The following is a 10198-nucleotide window of genomic DNA, read 5'->3' as shown; positions in this document are numbered from 1 at the left end:
ATAATTGAGCGGGGTTAGTACTTCACCATTTTAGAATCAAAATTAATGAAATCCGATGATAAAATCATGTTTAGAACGTCAAAAGAAAATCACACGTCCGATTTGGGTTCGATCGGACATAAGGATCACCTTCGGGGCCACACGGGTGGGTCAGACAGGTGGGCTGTCTACCCACCGGTCTTACCCACCGGTTAGGACCGGCGGGTAGGGGCCCGCCGGTAGTACCCGCCGGTGGTACCCGCCGGTTGGGCCAGGGACCCCCTTGCTAGGACCGGCGGGCCCCTGCCCACCGGTTGTACCCGCCGGTGGTACCCGCCGGTTGGGCTCGAAGGCCCCCCTGCCTTCTCAGGTGGGTACCCACAGGCGGGTAGGAGCCCACCGGTTGTACCCACCGGTCTTGGCGGAAAAGACACTGGTTCTTCCCCGTTTTCTCCATTCTTTGGGGAATCAAATGGGGCTTTTCCCCACCCATTCTTCACACCCTCAAGGTCCTATAGGATGGTTCTAACCTAGATCTAGGTTAGATTCCAGTGAGGGAAACCATCTTACCTTCTTTGCTCAAGAAAGACTTCAAACCCTCCAACCACTTCAAACCCACAATGTTCCTTCCACCTTGTCAATATCTCTTCAAATCCTTCAAGATCAACACATAAATCATCTATTAAACCTTAGATTCATCATTTCAAAGGGGTTTTATAAGATCTCAAGAAACCATACTCGAATCAAGGGTTTAAAGCTTGGGTATGGTGAATGTTCACAAAACCTAACTTTTCTTACCTCCAACTGTAGATCTAGAGTTGAAGATCACTCTCCCGGCACCGGAATGGGAAGATCGAGCTTCGGCGCCGCTGAAATCCCTCTTTTCTTCCTCTTCCTTCTCTTCCTTTCTTCTTCCCTTTCTTTTCTCTCTCCTCTTTACTTTTCTCACCAACGTACGGGGGTAATAAATGGAAAGAAGAGAAAATCATAAAGCTTTATATATAATTCCTAATAAGTGAACAGTGCACTTGGATGGGTCACTCAGGTGGGTGCACCTACTTGTCCTACCCACCTGAGAGCCAAAACTTGGGATTTTGACCGGGTTCGGACCTCGGCGCGAACCCCACCCCAAGCATACGATGTAGCATACGTATATACCTTAAAATACGGATATAATACCTGTTTTATCCGTACAAAGCCTTATGGTAGGTGCACGTACACGGTTTGGGCACTCCCGTCTCTTCTGGCACTGGCTCGGACTTGTCGGGCCAGCCGGTGTTTAAGGTTACCCGTGCCATCATAGCCCATAAGGAACCTGCTCTAATTTCCTCTGGCTCGGTTCCTGCATGGTTAAACCGGTTCAACCGCTTAATCAGACCGGGTTTAAAAAAAGTAGGGTATTACATCAACAGCGTGAAGAGAATATTCCCCATGAAGGGGATAAGACGTATCCGGGTAGGACTCAAAAAGGAAAGGAGGCGGACCCGAGGAGGACTCCTCCAAGAAAAAGAGAAACCCTAAACCCTAAGGACTATAAGAGAGGGCCCGAGCGGAGGAAAATAGGTAAGCAGAAAAGACTCACAACATTACCCTTGTGAAAAGCTAAGCGGCCGATCTCTAACTTGGGCGTCAGAGGACTAACCCCGGATAAACCTCCGGGCCTTTGCCTTCTGTGTTTGTGTAGGATCAGTTCATACGGATTTTCGACAGTAACAGTAGTGTTTGAGATTTTAAATGTAACCACAAGCATACGTATCAATGTAGCTACGTGTCGAACACAGGGAGAGTAGCCACTTTATTTTTTTCTTTTAATAATACGAAAGTGAACCTATTAATGGTTGTGATCTAATTCTAATTACCGTCTTAAACATATGTATATAAAATAACATCCTAACCATTCGTCATCTAAGAATTTAAAGACACAAGCCACAAAATTAAAATTAAATAAATAAATAACTGAAAATAAACAGTCCATGTAATTTAAAAAATAATAATAAAGGAAAAAAATGCTGAAATAAAAATAAAGTAAAAGAAAGGGGAGAAAGCTAGAGAGAGACTCACAAGTAGGTTTCTCTACTTAGCCATAGAATGCATCATAATATGAGTTTCCCTACTTGACTAGAGAGCCACTCTTACAAGGGTTACTCTACTTGGCTTTAGGGAAAGGGAGACAATTAAAATAAAAGCAATAAATTCATGATTCTATGGCTAGGAGGGGCAAAGCCAACACATACACTAGCCATAAACCTTGGGAGAAAGGGATAGCATTAATGTAACGACAGAAATTAAAATCCTAAATTAAGAAAGAAAAGGTAGTCAGAAGAGGGAATGAGAGGGGGGAGAGAAGACTATTGATGGAGCCTACTTACTTGAACTTCAACCCTTGAACTAAAAACTTGATCAATTTGAGATACTACTAATACTAAAAACCAGATCTGGAATAAACCAAATCTGAAATTTCTAGTACTAGAGAAAACAAATCTAAAGAAAAAAAAATGGAACTTGAAAGACATGCTTCATAACTTGTTCTTGTCACCTAAAACTAAGCCTAGAACTAGAACTTAAAAATTACAACTTCAATTGCTTAAACAATAAAAATAAAAAACTGAATAAAAAACAAAAGTGCTTGCATTAATTGAATAAAATGTACTTACAAAAGTGTTTAAAGCATAAATCTAGAACTAGAGCTAGAGAAAGAGAAAATTAGAGAAAGAGATAGAGCAACTAAAAAAAAAAAACCTAGAAGACGAATGAAGTGTCTCCCCTCCTCTTACATGAGTTGTATTTATAGGGAATGGGGAGGTAGGATAATAAATTTTTCTTTCCTAAAAGGGAGAAACCCACAATTGATTGTGAGATCTTTTGAGACCAAAAGTGCTAAGGTAGAGGAGAGAGAATAGAGAAATAAACTTGGAGAAATTTCCTATATTTTTTTTTCTTATTTTTTTTTTCTTCTTTTTCTCCCTTTTTTTCTATTTCCTTTTTTTTTTCTTCTCTTCTTACGCAGGAACCCCTTCCACGATTTTCCTTGTTTCTAATTTGATGTGAAAATCCCCTCCATACCCTTAGTGCTTTAAGTAAGTGAAAAGTAAGAAATCTTCAATAAAATTCTCCAAAAAAAGACAACCATGAGATTCGAACTTGAGACCTCCTAGTGAGCAAGGGAATTTTTCACACCATAACTCACCAACTACATTAGGTAGTTGTTGTTAGAGAGATATGATATCTAATAATGCTTAAAGACTTTAAAATACAAAACCTGCAAAAAGAGAGTAAAACCCAAGGTAACTCCATTCTAAATATATAAAATGCATGTTTTATTACCCTAGATTTCACACATAATTGTGCTCATTAAAATTCTCCAACACTTAGACTTTGCTAGTCCTCGAGCAAAACAAAAAGAAAAAAGAATAAAAATAAAAATCCTAACTCACTTTCGTAAGAATCACGGTTGCACTTCGCATGTGCAAAAAGCTTTTAAACCCCTAGGTCACCCCTAGTGGACGAGTTGTGTCTCGTGGGTGTTTGTAGTGAATATACACCCAAAATTCAGAATAAATAAATCCCAACCTTAGCTAAAGGTAAGGGTCATACCGATCCGGAGCAAAGATAATTTCTCTTACAAGGGACCCCCACACTTGAATTTTTATTACCCTTTATCAATTCCAGGCACTAGCATATTTCTTAATTTGGAACTCACCTCTCTCTTCCAAACTCCTTATCTTAAGGTAAAACCACTGTGAAGAAATAGGAAACTAATGACTAAAGGCGTTGGAGTGTTTTTTACTAAATTATTACTAAAGCATTAATGACATTTGCACATCTTTTTTCTCTTTTTTTTTTTTTTTTTTGCTTAATAAACTCTATTCTACTCCACTAATTTTGGCTTGAATGACATGGTAGAGTAAACACCAGACACCCAAGTTGCTATATAGCTTTGCTTTTTGCATATGCCCACAAAGATAGTGATGCTAGAGTTCCTTCAGAAGTTTTCTCCTAAGGAATTTCGATCAAGACACCACGCTTCATGAGGCGCAATGCCCTGTCTAGTTCCAAGGGAATCAACTCTTATTCTTCTTCATACCACATTTCACATTTCATTTAAAATTGTGCATTTGTCAACTCATGCCAAATTAAAAAGAATGTCTCAACTCCAAATCAAAAATACAAGGAATCCATAGACTTACATATGGTCCAACATCATAAAATAGGGGTCTCTTATTTTTTAGAAGAAAGTCCCATCATAAGACACAGGCTTGTTTCTTTCTTCTCAACAGGGTTTTTATACGTTCAAAATGGGTACCTTAGTCAAAACTTTTATTTTCATACATCAAGCAACCGAATGGTATGATCATTAACCAAAAGCCAAAGTAGGACTTCATCATTTAGCAAGCTAAAAAAAATAAAAAGAAAAACAAATAAAATAAAGTGAAAAAAGCAGAAACTGGTTTCCCTCCCCTACACTTAAGTCATGCAATGTCCTCAATGCATGAAAAGAATTAAAAACGAAGACAATGCAAGGGGGTCATACCTGATTAAAAGTTAATCATCAGTGTAAAGAGGTTTATGGAGATCCATGACCTCTTCACTACCAGTATTAGGAAACTCGAGGAATGGTTTCAAACACTGACCATTAACCTTTGAAATTACCCTTGTTCTTGGATTCAAAATCTCCATAGTCCCATGGGGATATACATTATGGATAATAAATAGGCCATCTCATCAGGATCTAAGCTTACCAGAAAAAAAGATGCAATCGAGAGTTGTACAATAAGACATTATCACCAATTGCAAAAGATTTACTCAGAATGTGCTTATCATGGAAATCTTTGGTATTTTTCTTGTAAATCCTAGAACTTTCATAGGCTTCATTCCTAAGTTCCTCCAACTCAGATAGTTGGAGTCTATGATGAATTCCCGCATTAAACAAATCAAAGTTGAGCTTCTTGATGGCCCAAAATGCCTTATGCTCCAACTCAACTGGTAAGTGACAAGCTTTTTCATACACCAAACGGTAGGGAGACTGACCAAGATCGGTCTTGAATGTAGTCTGATGGGCCCACAAGGCATCAATAAGCCTAAAGGACCAATCCTTACAGTTGAGATTAATAGTTTTCTTTAAGATTTGTTTGATCTGCCTATTAGACACCTCCACTTGGTCATTAGTTTGGGGGTGATAAGAGGTAGATAACTTATGGGTGATCCCATACTTTTTCATTAAGGCTTCAAAAGGTCGATTACAAAAATGAGTACCCCTATCACTAATTATTTCATGTGGTGCACCAAAGTGGAAAAAAATGTTTTCTTTGAGAAACTGGACCACCACTTTGTGGTCATTAGATTTACAAGGTATGACCTCTATCCATTTAGAAACATAATCAACGGCCAAAAGTATGTACAAATTCCCAAAGGAATTATGGAATGGTCCCATAAAATCGATGCCCCATACATAAAAGATCTTAACTTCTAAAATAGGGTTGATGAGCATCATGTTTCTCTTATTGATACGGCCAAAAGACTGGCAGGCGAGACAAGCCTTACAAAAATCAAAAGTATCTCTAAAAAGAGTGGGCCAATAAAATTCGCATTGGAAAACCTTTGCGGCAGTCTTCTTAGGTCCAAAGTGTCCACTACATGCATGATCATGACAAAAAGAGATAATAGAATATTGCTCATGATCAATAACACATCGTCGGATAATCTGATCCGGATATATCTTAAACAAATAAGGATCATCCCAGAAAAACTGCTTAACTTGGGAATGAAACCTATACTTATCTTGGGTGGACCAGTGATCTGGAATCACACTTGAAACTAAGAAGTTGACATTATGAGCAAACCATGGTTCACTGGACACTGTAAATAATTGTTCATCTGAAAATTTCTCGTTGACCGAAGAATCGATAGTCAAAGAATTGGGAAGCCGGGATAAATGGTCTGTAACTAGGTTTTCAACTCATTTTTTATCCTTAATTTCTAAATCAAACTCTTGCAAAAGTAAAACCCACCTAATGAGACAGGCTTTGGCATCCTTCTTCTGAAATAAGTTCTGAGAGCATAATGATCAGTATACACCACCACATGTGAACCAACTAAGTAAGACCGAAACTTTTCTAATGCAAACACAACTGCTAAAAATTCTTTTTCAGTGGTTGTATAATTGAGTTGTGCATCATTTAAGGTCCTACTAGCATAATAAATGATAGTGGGCAACTTATTAATCCTTTGACCCAAAACCGCTCCTATGGCAAAATCCGACGCATCACACATCAGTTCAAAAGGTTCAGTCTAAACAAGTGGTTGAACAATGGGTGTATTGGTCAACTCCTTCTTAAGTTGTTTGAAGGATTTTAGGCACTCTTTAGAAAACTCAAAAGTTTGATCTTTGGCAAGTAATGAAGTGAGAGGTTGGGCTAACTGACTAAAGTTCTTAATAAACCTTCTGTAGAAGCCCGCATGCCCTAGAAAAGATCGGACGTCCTTAACAGATTGAGGAGGTGGTAAGTTATCAATTAAATCCACTTTAGCTTTATCTACCTTAATTCCCTCCTTGGATATTACATGGCCTAAAATAATACCAGATTTAACCATGAAGTGGCATTTCTCCCAATTCAAAATCAAATTCTTAGATATGCACATTTTCAAAACTAGAGAAAGATGATGAAGACATTCAAAATAGGAATTCCCATGAATTGAAAAGTCATCCATAAATACTTCTAAGAATTTTTTGATCATATCAGAAAATATGCTCATCATGCATCGTTGGAACGTAGCAAGGGCATTGCAAAGCCCAAAGGGCATACGCCTGTACGCAAATGTTCCATATGGGCATGTAAAAGTGGTCTTATGTTGGTCCTCTAAAGCAATTGGGATCTAGTTATAGCCGGAATATCCACAAAGAAAACAATAGTATTCATGTCCAGCTAACCTCTCTAACATCTAGTCAATGAATGGCAATGGGAAGTGGTCCTTCCAGGTTGCCACATTAAATTTCCTATAGTCTATGCACACTCTCCACCCAGATTAAACACGGGTTGTAATTAGTTTATTATTGGCATTGGGAACTACAGTCACACCAGACTTCTTAGGCACTACGTGAACTGGGCTTACTCATTGGCTGTCAGAAATAGGCTAAATTATTCCATGATCCAAGCACTTTAGGATCTCTTTCTTAATAGTTTCCATCATCACTGGGTTAACTCTTCTTTAGGGTTCCGTGGATGGTTTAAAATCCTCCATAAGATGTATATGATGTTGCACAATAGAAGGGCTTATACCCTTGATATCAACCATGGTCTAACCTAGGGCTTCCTTATTATCTTTTAACACTTTAAGTAACTCCTCTTCCTGGTTAGAAGTTAAATTTAAAGAAATTATTACAGGAAGAGCCTCGTCAGGCCCTAGGAAAGCATACCTCAAATTAGATAGCAACTCCTTAAGATCTAGTTTAGGGGGCTCAACTATGGAAGGTTTGGGAATGGAATTGGAAAGGGGTCCTAAGGGCTCCACATGTGTGTGAAGACTCAAGACTTTAGAAAAGAAATTTTCACTATCATTATCCAACTCATCCATATACTCTTGGAATTCTGAATTAAAATTAATATCAAAGTTGGTGATTAAATCATCAGAAAAATCCAGAAAATCCTCAATCATATTAATCTCTTCTTCCATATGTGGTTGCTTGCCTATCCTAAACATATTAAACTCAATAGTTTGGTTACCAAAAGATAATCTTAGGAAACCATTCCGGCAGTCGATTAATGCATTACTGGTAGCCAAGAATGGTCTTCCTAGAATTATTGGGATCTCATCCTTGGTTGAGAAGGGCTTGGTATCTAATACAATGAAATCGACAGGGAAAATAAATTCTCCCACCTTTAGTAAGACATCCTCAACCATCCCTTTAGGAATTTTAACAGACCTATCTGCCAACTGAAGAGTAGTTTCAGTGGCTTTTAATTCTCCCAATCCAAGTTGCTTGTACACATGGTAAGGTAAAAGATTCACACTTGCGCCAAGGTCAAGTAAGGCATGCTCAATGTAGGTGTTGCCTATGACACAAGATATGGTAGGGCTCCCTGGATCCTTATACTTGGCTGCTATAGGCTGAGTAATTATGGAACTAATGTTACCTACCAAGAATGCCTTTTTTGGCACACTAGTGATACGTTTGTGAGTACACAAATCGTTCAGTATCTTTGCATAGGCAGGGATCTGGGATATGGCATCCAAAAGGAGGATGTTCACTTCTACCTTTTTGAAGACTTCTAAAATTTTGTCCATGGAAGCAGTCTTCCTTTTGTTTACCAAGCGATTAGGAAATGGGACAGGATGAACATAAGGACTGTTAGGGATTTGCCCCTGTTCAAAAGAATCATTTTTGGTTTCCTCAACCAAATCATCTTTAGTTTCAGAAAAATCTTTAGGTTCATCAGACGAACCTGAAACAAGAGGCACACTTGTGTCCTCAACTAAAGGAAAGTTAACAGGAGTAATAGATGAGAAAAATTTAGGAACGCTCTGTTGGTACTCTCTACAACTCCTAAGGGCATAAACAACATTACATTGGTTAGAGGGCCCTTGTTGGGTCTGACCTTGTACTATATTCAGTGGTGCATTAGTTGATGTTTGTGAACTAATAGGCTGATGATGCCTAGGGTTAGGCTCTGGTTGACTAGGTAAAGTTTCTTTCTCCCTCTCATGCATAATTGAGACAACTTGAGTGAGTTCTCTCGTAAGATTTTGATGGCTTGTCATGAGGAGGGCCATATTTTTTTTCAAGTCACTTATTCTACTTGCCTCTCCAGTGTTGGTAAACTCAGGGGGTTGCTGATAAGATGATAGGAGAGGGACCCTAGGAAAACTAGCCTGAGGTCCTACATTTGACCTAGGAAAAGTATTTTGGAAAAAAGATTATTGTGCAAAGGGAGACCTTTGGAGTCCAGGTTGATCTTGATTATGGAAATTGGAAGGCCCTGCTTGGTTGCCCTAATTCCAAGAGAAATTTAGGTGATTTCTCCATCCTGGATTGTAGGTATTACTATATGGATTATTCTGGTATAAGGCATTAATACTATCATTAGAAGTGCCCCCAGAGGTGTTGGGGTATTTTTTTATGAGATGTCCAGGGGACTGGCACAAAGCATAAATCTTAACCAAATTGACTGATGATGGCTCTGTAGGAACAATAGCCTTAATTCTCTTGATTAGGCTATCCAAATGGGATTCCTTAGCTACTATCCCATCCATAAAATATCATTTTCTTCCTATGGTTCTTTCACTCTCTTGGGGTTGATTCCCACTCACGGATTTTGTCAACTAAGTCAAGTAAGAATTCTTATGCCTTTCCTTCATTTATAAAGGATGTGAATCCCTCAGGGCACATAGACTCTATTATTTGTTTAGTTGGGTAATCAATACCCTCATAAATTATTTGACATAAATGCCATAGGTCTAGGCCATGGTGAGGGCATTCTTAGAGTAGATCCTTGAATCTCTCCATAAGTTTGAAAAATGACTCACTAGCTTTTGCCTAAACTGAAGGATATCACTTCTAAGCTTATTGGTCTTGTGAGTTGGGAAAAAATTTTTAAGGAAGACAATTGTGAACTGTTCCCATGAGGTTATGGAATTTGTGAGTAACTCATACAACCACTTTTGAGCTTGGTCTTTCAATATAAAAGTGATAAACCTAAGCTTAACAGCATCATCAGAAAGCTGTTGGATCTTAATTAGAACACACACCTCTTCAAATTCCCTTAGAAATAGGTATGCATCCTTAGAGGTCGACCCATGAAAGTGGGGCAACATAGTGATGTATTGAGATTTGAATTCAAAATTATTGCCCTGGGCTTGTGGTAGAACTATGCAGGAAGATTGGGCTATTCTAGCAGGGTAGAACCTATCTTTCAGAGATCTAGGTGAAGGATTTTGCTGTTGGTCTCACATATTAAAGGGTTTTAAAGAGAGAAAACGTATATGGTCATTACTTGTTGGATCTTTTCTTTCTAACCGATTCTTAGTATTACGTACCCACCTAATACTCATGCAACAGAAAATTACCCATAACTAGAGTAAGACAAGCACAAAATAATGGATAGAAAAACTTTTTTTATGTTTTTTTTATTTTTATTTTTTTGATGTTTTTGGCTTTTTGGGAGCTTACCGACAGGGATCCAGGGTTGCTCAGGTTAATTCCTGAGGTACTGCTATAGGGCGA

At 38.5% G+C, this 10198-nt stretch overlaps 1 non-coding gene across 1 annotated transcript; it reads left to right on the top strand.

The window, feature by feature from the left end:
* The first annotated feature begins 9434 nt into the window (after positions 1-9434).
* Positions 9435-9540, top strand: LOC122080444. Its single transcript, XR_006140738.1, has one exon. It is a non-coding gene; the product is annotated as a small nucleolar RNA R71 (small nucleolar RNA).
* The last annotated feature ends 658 nt before the right edge of the window (positions 9541-10198 follow it).

This window comes from Macadamia integrifolia, chromosome 5, assembly GCF_013358625.1.
Source record: "Macadamia integrifolia cultivar HAES 741 chromosome 5, SCU_Mint_v3, whole genome shotgun sequence".
In the NCBI taxonomy this organism is placed as follows: Eukaryota; Viridiplantae; Streptophyta; class Magnoliopsida; order Proteales; family Proteaceae; genus Macadamia; species Macadamia integrifolia.
The sequence above is the reverse complement of the archived record's forward strand: the minus strand, read 5'-3'. Positions and strand labels throughout refer to the sequence as shown.